Source organism: Microcaecilia unicolor, chromosome 2 (genome assembly GCF_901765095.1).
Source record: "Microcaecilia unicolor chromosome 2, aMicUni1.1, whole genome shotgun sequence".
Classification (NCBI taxonomy): Eukaryota; Metazoa; Chordata; class Amphibia; order Gymnophiona; family Siphonopidae; genus Microcaecilia; species Microcaecilia unicolor.
In genome coordinates, this window is record NC_044032.1 from 375,573,259 (window position 1) to 375,588,098 (window position 14,840).

Below are 14,840 nucleotides of genomic sequence, written 5' to 3' on the forward strand. Positions count from 1 at the left end.
GCACAGCACTGTGTATACCTGGTAGCATTTTAGAAATGATAAATTGTAGTAGATGACTTCTTGCCTTTGTTGCCTATTTGCCCTGTCTGAATCCTTTGAGAGTTTTTTTTCTCTGAAAACTATGAAATCTCTCTGACTGTGGAGCCACAGAGTATGAGAGATTTTTATTTAGTCACTTTTCTATGAAATAGACCGAAGCACTGCTGTCTGCCTATTTTACAGAACCCTGTCTGTGCTCTTCAGATGATTTGATATGCTGAGAAGCATAATCACTGAGCTATGGTACAATATGATATTTTACGGTAGCAAATTTATTGCACAAATCACTTACCTGTGGTACCTAAGTGTTGCAGTCTAATAAATTGTATGGCAAATTTTCATTTTATATTACTGCAGCCAGGAATACTTCAAGTTCCTGAACACAGCAACATAAATATAGTTGACTTTAAGTCAGGCCTGCTGTCTTTAAAGGGCCAGGGTAGGGTAAAATAATCACCCTATCCCTGATTCCCCAATTGAAGAGTCCAGCTTCTGAAACCCCTTCTTAATTAACCTCTCACTCCTAAACTCCTTCTCAAATAGCTCTCCCTGCATTCCCTAGCCCCTTGTCACCTACCAGGAGTCTCCCTGGTAGCTAATAGAGGATCAGGAGGATCAGTTGCTCCTGATTTGGGGGATCCCAAGTTTAAAATAGTGGTCAAAGCCCCTTAATGTACCAGTACTATTGAGCTGAGCTACCTAATAAAGGTAAAACAGTTGAAAGTGTACTAAAACAATGAGTCGACAAAGACAAGTGTTACCTTATCAATTTATTAGATTTTACTTAAGTCATAAGGAATCAAGTGGACAATGGTGAACCAATTGATGTGGAGGGTCATAATCGAACGCGAACGCCTATCTCCATGGGCGTCTATGTCCGAAAACGGGTACGTGAAGAGGTGGGACCGACTGTATTTTTGAAAAAATGGACATTTTTCAGCTGGGCGTTTGTTTTTTTTAGCGATAATGGAAACTAAAAATGCCCAGCTCAAAAACGTCCTAATCTGAGCCATTTGGTCATGGGAGGGGTCAGGATTCATAGTACACTGGCCCCCCTGACATGCCAGGACACCAACTGGACACCCTAGAGGTCAGTGCGGTGGACTTCAGACAACGCTCCCACATGCATAGCTCCCTTACCACGGGTGCTGAGCCCCCAACCCCCTCCCCCAAAACCCACTACCCACAAATGTACAACACTACCATAGCTCTTAGGGGTGAAGGGGGCACCTACATATGGGTACAGTGGGTTTTGGAGACCTCCCATTTACCAGCACAAGTGTTACAAGTAGGGGGGGATGGGCCTGGGTCCACCTGGCTGAAGTGCACTGCCGTACCCAATAAAAGTGCTCCAGGGACCTGCATACACACAGGCCTCTAGGACTTGTTGCTGCTATATAACATTGGCACACCAGTTGACACCTGAAGACTAATCTCCCCGAAAACGTCCTTTATTGGAATAAGCACGCTTACTCACAGTTAACTGCAGATCAGAGGTTGTGCCCCACTGGCAACGAGTCTCCCTGGTACTGAGATTAACAGTAGGTCAGAGCTGGCAGAATGCTGTACAATGCCCTCTTTCAGCCACATTCAAGATAAGAACTAAGTTCTGTAATTTGGCTAACACGTGAAAGGGATCTAAAACTGGCTTACAAAAATGGCCACTACCTCATGGACTACCGGAAACAAAACAGGGCACACTCTGACCCAGTAAGCAGGGGGAAAAGCACCATGGGAGTAGAGACTACCAACTACTAACATCATGAGCATTTGCCACAAGCTAGTGGAATCACGGAGTCCAATACCCTACAACCACCACAATGCATTGCTGATGTGACTCTGCAGTGCGCATAACAGAAAAGGTGTCACACTCACTCGAGAGCCACATCAGAACCAGGGAAAGGCTGTCAGAGGATAGAACACATTCTGCTGTCATGGAGGTGGGTACGGCATTTGAGGCTGGCATAGAGGCTGGAAAAAAAGTTTTTAAAGTGGTTTTTTTTTTGGTGGGAGGGGGTTAGTGACCACTGGGGGAGTCCGGGGAGGTCAACCCCGATTCCCTCCAGTGGTCATCTGGTCAGTTGGGGCACTTTTTTGGGACTTGTTTGTGGAAAAAAAAGGGTCCACAAAAAGTGACCCAAAATTGCGGTAAAAACACCTTTTTTTTCCATTATCAGCTAAAGACGCCCATCTCTCCTCGGCCGATAACCACACCCCAGTTCTGCCTTCACCACACCTCCGACACCCCCCCCCCCATCAACTTTACCCATTTCCGCGGCGGATTGCAGTTGGAAACGCCCAAAATCAGCTTTCTATTATACCGATTTGGGCGCCCACGGGAGAAAGACGCCCATCTCCCGATTTGGGTCGCAATATAGGTGTTTTTCTCTTTCGATTATAAGCAGGATAGTATGTTTGGATTTTCAGAAGTTGATTGACAATTGAATCTCATGAGGGATTCCTTTGGAAACTAAAGAATGATGGGATTGGAGGCCATGCCATTTTGTGGATTTGAAAACTGGCTAAAAGGAAAAAAAAAGTTTTTTTATTGGGATTTATTAACCACCTTTATGAACAGATTAAACGAAGGCGGTGTACAGTGGGCGCAATTGAACATAAAACTTACAGTTTTGTTTATATCGTAACAATAGTAAAATGAGCAAATACAAACATAAATACAATCAATGAGGTAAGCTTGGAAATATGATGTCAGTACATTAAAAGCAATAACATAATAGCATGGTAGAATATTCAAATAACATAGTATAACCCTGAAGGGTTAATATTAATGAAAAGAAAAGTACATGCATGAATCTAAGGGTGTCTGGGGTGCTGGGGGGCCAAACAGGGTTATTGGTGGCCAGAGCTTTGGGTTGCTGGGGGTCCGGGCTAGTCATGGAGGGTCCTGGAGCACAGACTTGCTTCCTGCATCCGCTTGTGATGCTGCCCAGTCAGAGAGTGATGTTTTCCAGCTGGGCACATCAGGGAACATGGCCGGCTGAGGCTTAGATGTGCATGCGCGAGTTTTCACGGGATTGGAGCTCGGCCCAAAACCAAGCTGGGGCCTAAATGTTGAGGCATGCCCACCTAGAGTACCACAAAATACATGTTTGGTTCCTCAGTCTCTGGGGCTCCATCAGGACCCCCACCAAAGGTGATCACCAGGTGAGGAAGCCTAGGGTGTCAAGGTGACGACGGAATTTTTACTTTTTTTTAATCTGCTTTTTGGGATAGGTGTGCTGGAACACAAGGGGTTAATTTATTTTAAACATGTTTAGTTGTTAAGGAACCCTCAGAATCTCTTGAGGTGGACTGGGGGGGGGGGGTGGAATGTGTGAAAAGCCATTTTTAATTTTGAAAATCTGAGGGTAAGGTACAGAATTTTGAATCACATCAGATGTGAAAGTTTAGTAAAATGTAAAGGAGATACTTTCAATTCTGTTTCCTACAAAAGTGAATCCGTAAGTGGGAAAATAAATACAGTATAAGTGTTTGTACCTCCTAGAGCAGCAGGGATTGATAGAAGTGGTCTGTAGGATTACAGGGGAGTGCTTGGGTGTTTGAAGAGAAATGGGGAGCATTGTTCATTTTGTGGATCTATGGCCCTTTAAGAAAGTCTCCCCAGTAGCTTTGGGCCGTTCTTTAGTGGTACCATGCTTCTATTGAACTGAATAACAGTTTGTGAGTTTGGTTGCAAGCTATACTATGAGTTATCTCAGGTTACTGACTCCCACAGTAAACTAAATTGCATTAAAAAGCCCTGTTTATTTTTATTTTAATATGTATTATTTTATTAAGAGTTAAATCAACTTTATTAACAAGAATCAAGAAATCATTATAACGAAACATAAATAAAGGTAATATTTTCCACATAATCAAAAGCAATTAAAGAAATATAGAGAAAACAACCTACAATATATTATGGGAGAGAGACCATTTATAAAAATATATTCCAATAAGCAAGGCTATTTCAAGCCATTGCTATTCTCTTAATACCCTTAACCTATTTCTACACTGATACTAGATGTTAATCACTCACTCCCAACTGTGCTGGATCAAGAAATACATAATCTTTACCCTGGAATTTGACAAAGCATCTCCATGGAAACTGAAGAAAGAAATTCATCCCAAGGGGCAAGGCCCTAGGGTGAAGCTTAAGAAATGATTTCCTGGTCTTCTGTGACTTGCTAGATGTATCAGGAAGGACATAAACTTTATGTCCATGAAATAATTTGGACCTGGTTTAAAAAAAAAAAACTCAAAATAGTATCTCTATTTGACACCAGTGAAAAAGAAAGTATTAAAGTGACTCTACTACTGTTTTCTTCAATTTTATTTATTTTTTGGATTGAGCTCACACATTTTCCAGTAGTAGCTCAAGATGAGTTACATTCAGGTACACTATCAGGCTTATTTTCGAAAGATGGGCGTTCTTCTCACAGGGTTGCCCAAATCGGTATAATGGAGAGTCGATTTTGGGCGTCCCCAACTGCTTTCCGTTGCGGGGATGACCAAAGTTCCCGGGGGCGTGTTGGAGGCATAGCGAAGGCGGGATTTGGGCGTGCCTAACACGTGGGCATCCTCGACCCATAATGGGAAAAAAAAGGGCGTCCCTGACAAACACTTGGATGACTTTACCTGGTCTTTTTTTTCTTATGACCAAGCCACAAAAAGGTGCTCCCCATCTTGTTACGATAATATGGGTTTCCCCGCCCCTTCGCCGGACATCCTGCGAGGACATCCTCAGGAAAACTTGGGCACCCCTTTTGATTATGCCTCTCCATGGGGCAGAAGCGGAGCCAGGTTGAGCCAGGTTAATGGAGTGGACTTCCGCCAGCGCACATTTTCAGTGCAACACAATGAAATAAAATAGGTACCGGTGCCGGCAGAACTCCATTTGGGGGAACGGACGCTCTCCTGGCGCCCCACCTAACTACGCCACTGCTTTGAGGTCCTTTTACTAAGCTGCGTGTCTACGCGCACCCAAGGCGTGCCAAAATGAAGTTACTGCCCGACTACCATGTGGCTGTTGTGGTAATTTCATTTTTGTTGCGCGTCCAATACGTGCATCTGAAAAATATTTTTATTTTCGGGCACGCATAATGTACACACATTAAGTGGCATTTGGCACTCGTAGGTCATTACTACCCAGTTACCACGTGAGTCTTTGCCGCTAGGTCAATGGCTGGTGGTAAGGTATCAGACTCAAAATGGAAGGGTGACAATTTTCATTTTAACGCACGTCCATTTTCGGGAAAACTTTTAAAAAAAAGGTCTTTTTTACAGGCGCGCTAAAAAATGGATCATCATGCGCCCAAAATCCACGCCTACACTACCGCAAGCCATTTTTCAGCGTGCCTTAGTAAAAGGACCCTATGTATTTTCCTGTCTCTGGAAAGTTTATAATCTAAGGCAATAGAAGGCAAGTCACTTACGCCTCTATTGTCTCAAGTACAACCTTAAATTATAAGGCAAGGTTCCAAAAATTTAGTTTGGAGGTTTTGAACCTATGATTGACAAATTTAGGTGTTTTGAATGCACAAATAACACCCGATGTTCTCTGAGGCTTTTTCCTCCAAGTTTGTAAGAAAAAGTTTCAAAAAATTGATAACTAAATGAATAAGCTACTGCAAGACATTTGAAAATGTGTGCACTTGTTTTAGTGGAGGGGTTTGTTTGCTTTTTTTTTAATGTTTGTGTTGTTTAAACTTCACTCCTCATTTTTTGTATTCCTAGTAGTCTCTTATTTTCTTGTCAGCGGACTACCTTGAAACAGCATCTAGCGAAACATGGATCTATGTCGGTGATATTGAGTCTCCACCGTACATTATCTACAGTGGCTGAAAAGCTAAGTATTAATTTGGAATCTAAAGATAACTATGGAGAAATTAAGACAAATGATATAAGTGAAAGCTATAATGAAAAAATAAGTAAAAATTTAAAAATTGGGATTAATGAGGATTGCGATACTGCCTCTCTGAAAATGTTTGGCTCACAATAACTTTTAGCCATTTTAGAGGTTGGTACGCTGATCTGATGATCCTATGAAAGCGTCATAATATTCCTATGGGCATCTACACAGTTAGCATGCGCTAATTTTTAGCACAAGCTAAAAACACTTGCGCACCTTAGTAAACAGGGCCCTTAATGCATTATGGGCCTCTTTTACAAAGCCGTGCTACCAATTCTCAGTGCGGCAAGTGAGGAAAAAAACCCATTCAATTCCTATGGTCTTCCTCTCATTTGCCATGCGGGAATCACTAACATGGCTTTGTAAAAGAAGCTCTATATTATTTAGAGATTATTATAACATTTGTTCAGCAAAGCATACCAGCGTTATTGGTTTCATAGAGTGAAGTTAATTAATGCATGTTTTTATTGTTCATTACAGAGTAGCTTAACATTTTACCAATGAAACAATGAACTTATTGGCAGTATTTCACTGGTGCCTTGAAATGTCAATTTTTAGGCTTCTTTCCACTGAGTTAAAGTGAAGTATTTCAAACTACTTGTAAAGTGTGTTTAACTGTACAAGGAAACATGATGAGACATTTTAATTGCAACGCTGACAAAGATGTAATATGATTTTATATCCATATGACTTTTATAATATTATGGTTAAATTTCACAGATGTGGGTGTCTTTCAATAAAAATAGATGTTAATCTGCCTGAATCAGCCATATTTAACTAAATGGATTTTAACTGTAAGAAAGCATGTACATATTTCCACAAAATGTATTCTTGGTCAAATAGAATAGAGAGGGGTTGCTTCAGATATGTGTTTGGAAACTGGGTGCATACATTTAGAATTGAATTTAAGAAAAATTATGCACCATTTACATATTTAAATGATGGAGCTACATGTGTAAATCAGACTATACATATATGTAGCAATTTTAGAAAAGGTCATATATAGAATCATTGTGATGCAGAAGTTTTAGATGTCTGTGGGGGAGGCATGTTTGGAGTCTTCCTTGGCATGTACATGACAATTCTATAATAGAGCACCTAAAAATAGGCACCTGGAGTAAGCCTGGTAGGAACTTATTCTATAAAGGAACATAGAGGGGCATAATCGAACGGGGACGGCCATCTGTAATGACGGCCCCGTAAAGCAGCGTACCCGACCGTATTATCGAAACAAGATGGCCGGCCATTTTTCGTTTCGATAATACGGTCGGGGCCAGCCAAATCTCAACATTTGGGCCGGCCTTAGAGATGGACGCCATTGGTTTTCGCCGATAATGGAAACTAATGGCGGCCATCTCAAACCTGGACAAATCCAAGCCATTTGGTCATGGGAGGAGCCAGCATTTGTAGTGCACTGGTCCCCCTCACATGCCAGGACACCAACCGGGTACCCTAGGGGGCACTGCAGTGGACATCACAAATTGATCCCATCTGCATAGCTCCCTTACCTTGGGTGCTGAGCCCCCCAAATCCCCCCCCCCAAAAAAACCCACACCCCACAACTGTACACCACTACAGGAAAGCAGTTGAAGCCATCCAAAAACAGCTTTCGATTATATCAATTTGGCCGGCTTTAGGAGAAGGCTGGCCATCTCTCGATTTGTGTTGGAAGATGGCTGCCCTTCTCCTTCAAAAATAAGCAGGATAGATGCCTACTTTCCTTTATAGAATGCTAGCCTAACAGGTGAAATATAAGCTTAGAGATTACTGTAGGTGCAAGCATTTGTGCCAGTCATAGAGCTGGTGCAAATGTTGGCACTTAAATGTCAGAAATATGCACAGAATCTACAGCATTCTATAAATTATGGGGCCTTTTTAAAAAGGCACACTAGCATTTTTAGCGCATGCTAAAAAGCACATGCTAAACGCTAGCGATACCCATAGGAATATATGGGTGTCTAGCGTTTAGCGTACACTAAAAACACTAGCGTGCCTTTGTAAAACACCCCCCTATGTGCATACATGGAGCCCTTGTGTACACCCCTTTGTAAATACATACTAGCTATGCATATATTTAAAGAATATGAATTTTGAATTTTGGCTTTTACATGGGTATGTGAACACACGAGCCATGTTTTGGCCAACTAGGCCTGCATCAGGAGCCTAATGCCGTTATGTAAATCTCACATGCTAACACAATTCTGACCTTCAGATCAAGTTGTACAGAAGAAGATCGTTATCTGTAATGTAGCGTTGAGTGCAAAATACAAAGTTTTGCCAACATCACAGGCAAGCCGATCTTCTTGTGTACAACTTGTAAACAACCATGGGGCTCATTTTCAAAGCACTTAGAAAGTTCCATAGGTTACTACTAAGACAAAAACACCCAAAAAGTGTTATAAAGCACCATTTGGATGGATTTCTTCTCAAAAAGTCTGAATCATTATTTTTGAAATCTGTTTTGCATCTATCTATGCATTTCATCTGCATTGTGTCCAAATCACAAGGGGGCATGTTGGGAGTGTTTCAAAGGTGGGATTAGGGTATCCCACTTGGATGTTTTATAGCAATAATGGAACAAAACAAAAACATTTAGGGTGCAAACTTCAACATTTTGGTCTAGACCTGCTTTTCTAACAAAAAGAACACAAAAGACCTGTTTTTCTAACAAGACACAAAGAGATCGACTAAATGACCAGATGACCACAGGAAGGATTCACTGACCTCCCTTCCACCCCCTAAAAATGTGAATAATATGTGAATAAAAATAGCACTCACCAGCCTCTATGACAGCCTCAGATGTTATAGCCAGGTCCATTAGAGTAACACACAGGTCCCCAGAATAATCTAATGGTGGGTGCAGTGCACTGCAGACAGGTAGACCCAAGCCCATACATTCCCCTACCTGTAACACTTGTGATAGAAACTGTGAGCCCTCCAAAACCCACTGTACCCATGTGTAGGTGCCTTTTTTACCCATAAGGGCTATTGTAGTGGTGTACAGTTGGGGGTAGTGGGTTTTGGAGGGCTGAGCAGACAAGATAAAGGAGCAATGGTGAGATGTGTACCTGGGAGCATTATACAAAGTCCACAGACGTGCCTCATTACTCTCCTGGGATGTCTGAGGAACTAGTCTGCTAAAAATGTTGACCCTTCTTACATCCCAATGGCTTGATTTTGCACATTTTTAACTTGTGTGGGTTCTTTTTTCGAAAATGGCCTAAAAAGAATAACACACAAAGCACAAAATCTTGTTCAAAATGGTATTTTCAAAAAGAAAAATACACATTTTTCTTTTTTCGAAACTGGGTATATTTCCTATTCAGATTTGGCACATTTAATGCAAAACGTCCAAAGTCTGACTTAGACGTGCTATCAAAAATGCCCCTCTATGTAATTTTGTAACTCTAAAGTCCCTGTTTACTAAGCAGTGTTAAGGTCACACTAGTGTTTTTAGCACACTAAACACTAAAGACACCCATAGGAATATATGGGTGACTCTAGCGTTTATCATGTGCTAATATTAGCACGCACTAAAAACGCTAGTGCGTCTTAGTAAATAGGGCCCTAAGTACTTTGAAAATAAGCCTCCATATGTACATACTAAATTTATTTCAACTCTTTTACATTTAGATCATGCAGTTAATCGCGTGATTAAAATTTGTAATTGATGGACAGCCCCAGTTTTATCAAATGCAACAATACTGTTGTATCACAACATATTTTTCATATGAACATTTTCAGTTAAATATTCAGACTACAATTTATCACAGATTATTGTACTCTACAATATTTAGGCTGTATGGATACATTGATGAAGACACTGCAATTGTTGCAAAATATGGCAGTAAAATTGATTTTTGGATTGGGAAAGTTTGATTGAGCCACTCTCTTATTGATTAATTTTCATTAGCTCCCTGTCTAGGCGAGATGCTATTTTAAAATGTACTATCACAGCTAATGGATATAAAGTAGGCCTCCAATTGGTACAAATTATTTCAAAGCTGGAAATTTACCTCTCACACAAACTGTGAATCTGCTTGGAATAAGGAATTGGACTTGCACATATCTTCAGAACAGTGGAAACTAATTTGGTTGGATACCATTATGTTCACAAAGTCTGCTTCCATCAGTCAGACTATCTTCCTTTTTGCCCACCGAGCAATCTGGACTCCTCTTAAGTTAGCTAAAATAGTTAAATTGGAATACAACAAATGTTGGACCTGTAGATCTGCAGTAGGCGATCAGAAGCACTTATTATTTGACTGCATATACTGAAGAATTACTGGAATGAGATTTGGAGTCCATACGTCAGATTCTACCTATCTCAGAACCACTAAGTTATAATCTGATGATGATGGGTCCTGAAACCCTTTCCTCCACTCTGGATGAGCATGAAAGGAAGTTATTCCATGTGGAGGGGCATTTTTGAACGGGGACGACCATCTCTCTAAGGGCGCCCAACTATAAGGACGGTGCCGCAAAGGGGCATGGCAATGCGTATTATCGAAACAAGATGGACGTCCATCTTTCATTTTGATAATACGATCGGGGAGGCCCAAATCTTGACATTTAGGTCGACCTTAGAGATGGTCATCCTCGGTTTTCGACGATAATGGAAACTAAAGACGTCTATCTCAAAAAACGTCCAAATCCAAGCCCTTTGGTCATGGGAGGAGCCAGCATTTGTAGTGCACTGGTCCCCCTCACATGGCAGGACACCAACCGGGCACCATAGGGGGCAATGCAGTGGACTTCAGAAATTGCTCCCAGGTGCATAGCTCCCTTATCTTGGGTGCTGAGCCCCCCACCCTTCCCCCAGGTCCACTTGCCTGAAGTACACTGCACCCACTACAACTGCTCCAGGGACCTGTATACTGCTGCGATGGACCTGAGTATGGCATTTGAGGCTGGCATAGAGGCTGGCAAAAAAAGTATTTTTAAACTTGTTTTTTTAATGGTGGGACGGGTTAGTGACCACTGGGGGAGTAAGGGGAGGTCATCCCCGATTCCTTCCAGTGGTCATCTGGTCAGTTTGGGCACCTTTTTGAGGCTTGGTCGTGAAAAAAATGGACCAAGTAAAGTTGGCCATGTGCTCGTTAGGGACGCCCTTCTTTTTTCTATTATAGGCCGAGGATGACCATTTCCTAATCATGCCCCAGTTTTGCCTTCGCTACCTTGCCGACACGCCCCTGTGAACTTTGTTCGTCCCTGCGACGGAAAGCAGTCGAGGGTGTCAAAAAATCGGCTTTTGATTATGCCGATTTGGACGACCTTGCGAGAAGGACGCCCATCTCCCGATTTGTGTCGAAAGATGGGCGTCCTTCCGTTTCGAAAATAAGCGTGATAGTACTTCATATTGCCATTAAGCTAATATTTCAACACTGGAAAGGCTTTTCTAAGCTGGACTACGTACAATCGTGGAATGCCCTTTGTTTAATTGCTAAATATGAGAGAGTAGCAGCTGATAAAAACAAATCACTAAGGGGTCTTTTACTAAGGCGCGCTCACGTTTTTAGCGTGCGCTAAAAATAGGTGTGCGTTAAACGTTAGAGATGCCAATGTACTCCTATATGCGTCTCTAACGTTTAACATGCGCCTATTTTTATCGCACGCTAAAAATGTATGCACGCCTTAGTAAAAGACCCCAAAAGATCTTATGATAAAACACGAGCCCCTTTACTTGACTACTCGAAGCCTCTTTAATATTTAATCTCCTTGACACCAGTATATTTTTAAGAAGTTGTTAAAGACATTCCTCTTTGCTAAGACTTACCACTTACCATGTTGATTGATGCATCCCTTGTCCCTTACCCTGCCTAGTTCACGCTGTTAGTTTCTCCCCTCCTATTTGCTTCTTTTATGCTTGCCTAAGCTTTTAACTTTGTACTCTTATTTAATTCTCTGTAAGCCACATTGCGCCTGCATGAGTGGGAAAATGTGGGATATAAGTAACAAATAAATAAATAAATAAATATATACATGATATTATTATACTGTTCAAAAACATGTATCACCAGGTTTTTGTTATCAAATACAGATGCTCAGATGCTTTATTACTACTGATAATTATCATTTTTATTAACAGTTCCAATTGGTAAAATTGTTAAACTCATCTTATTTTTAACCTTCCTATCCTAGTCATACCTACCCATTTTCAGTCACTCTCCTTCTCCCTCCCTCTTTACCTGTTACATTTATTGCACATTTGAAGATATATACCTTGTAGTAAGATAATGTTAATCACCTCATATGCTTTGTTTCTTGGCAATGTTGTATTTGTTTATCAGTAAGTGAAAGGAAAATAAAAAGTTTTGAAGTAAAAACAAATGTCTACCATGGTTTTTAGTTGAGCTGTCCTCATTACGTAAATGTTTGTGTTCAAATGTTTTTTGTTTTTCGCTGAAGACAAGATATCACCAGATCTGACTAAAGCAACCTGTTCGCATACAAATAAAAAAGAAATAGCTGGCTGCCCATGGTAGGTATCTGGTATAAGATAGAGATGGGATGCACAGGTTTTTGATCTGGTATTCAAAAACCTGTGTATCCCATCTCTATCTTATGACCAAGTCTGACATGTCACATCCTGATAATATGATTTCCCTATATCTTGAATGATCCAAATCCATATTTGTCAGCCACACAGAATGTTGCTACTATTTGGGTTTCTGTCAGGTACTTGTGACCTGGATTGGTCACTGTTGAAAACAGGATACTGGGCTAGATGGAGCTTTGGTCTGACACAATGGGCTTTAATCTATAAAGATTGTGCGCCTAAATTTATGCTTCTAAATTACGACCATACTCTATGCTCTAAAATAGAATACATTTAGGAGTGTAATTTATGCTCTTAAATTAGGAGCCTAAATTTAGGAGCATAACCTTTATAGAATAAGACCCAATATGGCTATTCTTATGTTCATATGAGCTACAGCCTGGTCCCACATCATATTGTTAGAACATAAGAACAGCCATACTGGGTCAGACCAAAAACATTTAGGAGCATAACCTTTATAGAATAAGGCCCAATATGGCTATTCTTATGTTCATATGAGCTACAGCCTGGTCCCACATCATATTGTTAGAACATAAGAATAGCCATACTGGGTCAGACCAAAAAGATTGTCTGCACTACACAATCCACAATTGTTCATTGTCAACCAAATGAGTCACCTCAGGCAAACATCCACACAAGTCAGATCTGGAAGGCTCAGTGTTGTGCTGTCCTGAACCTCCATTGTATGATGAGTCTTTAGCAGGGTCCATCTTATGGCAACATGGGCAGGGCAGCTGTGTGCAAACAGAGGCATGTTGTATCCCCCCAGATAGGTCCATTAACATTAACATCACAGCTTATCCTGCTACCACCTTACAATTTTAAGTGGGTAACAGTTCACAAGAAGCCAGAACAATCATTTGGGAATTAAGTCAAATAGTGGTATCAAAACATAAAGTACATATTTCTTCAAAAGAAATGTGTTAACTTTCTAAATAAAAGGTAAAAGGGTGAAGTAGAGAATATCCCTGCTATTTCATTCATTATCTAGCAGCCTGAACAGCAAGGGTTTTCTCAATTGCTAACAGTGACCTCTTATCCTTAACAGATGGAATTGTAAAATAATTAACATTATCATAACACCTGGATCTTAAGGAGGTTGCAAAATGAAATTGACAGAGAAAATAACTAGGAACAAGACCTTGGAGGGTTTTAAAAAGAAAACAGGCCAGCTTAAAGATAATTCTAGCTTCAGTTGGTAACCAGTAAAGTCTGGTATAGTAATGGAAAACATTATCATATTTGGAAAGGCCAAAGATTAATCTTACTGCCCTGTTTTACATGGTCTAAAGTTTTCTCAGAACCCCTTTCATGCAACCTAAGTATACAGAGTTGCAATACTCTAAGTATGACAGCAGTAAGGCAAGTACTAAACAATTTCAAGGTAATTACAAATAGTACACAGTTTTCTCATTAAGAAACAGCATTTCTTTAAAGTATTAACTTGCAGTTCCATAGAAATAGTGCTATATGAATAGAAACAGCATAATTACAAAGCCAGTTTTTTGTTTTTTTCACAAATTGCTCCCTCATATTATACAAAGTATAACAACCTTTGTAAGCTGTTCTTAGGTCATCGAGATAATTGTTGGGAGAATAGCTGTGAAATATGCTTGTATAAACAGTTAGAAGGAGATTTTCTTGTAACCTAAAACATTAAAACTTTTATAATCTAATGATTATAGTCAGGGCCGTGCCTAGGTTCTCTGGTGCCCCCTGCAGACTATCAGTTGGCACCCCCCCCCCCCCCTCCATCTAGCAGAGCAGGAACAGAAGGGAGCAGGCAAGTAAGCCGGACCTCAGGAAAAAATAGCACTGTATGTATCCCTCATTGATAAGTCTCTGACTCTAAAGTTTAGCAATTTCATTAAAGCAAAATGTATTTTCATAACACTTCAAAGATTTCCAACTCAAAATAGGAATGCTAATTCAAAATGTGAGCAAAGTCCTCTTAGTTTCCAAAGATTATTTTTCTAATCTCCTTTGCTCCAAAGGATATAATTCAGATCAAACATTTATCTCTGATCAACTATCTCAGATCAAATATTTATTTCAGATCAAATATTAAGGTTTCCTTGCTTACAGGCACTTAAATCTACCTAGCCTTTATATAGCTTATAGGATTTAAACACTCTTAAACTGAAATTCACCCTTTTCTATTCTTCATAAACTTCAAGTAATCCTGAAATATTCAGATCCTTTTCTCACTAGAGAAACCTCAAACTTCAATCTCCACCAACCTCTTTTCATTCATATTTTCTCATTTACCACATAATCAGGCACTCTTTTATAATTTCAGTCAACACACACAGGAACTCACAGCTGCATGTC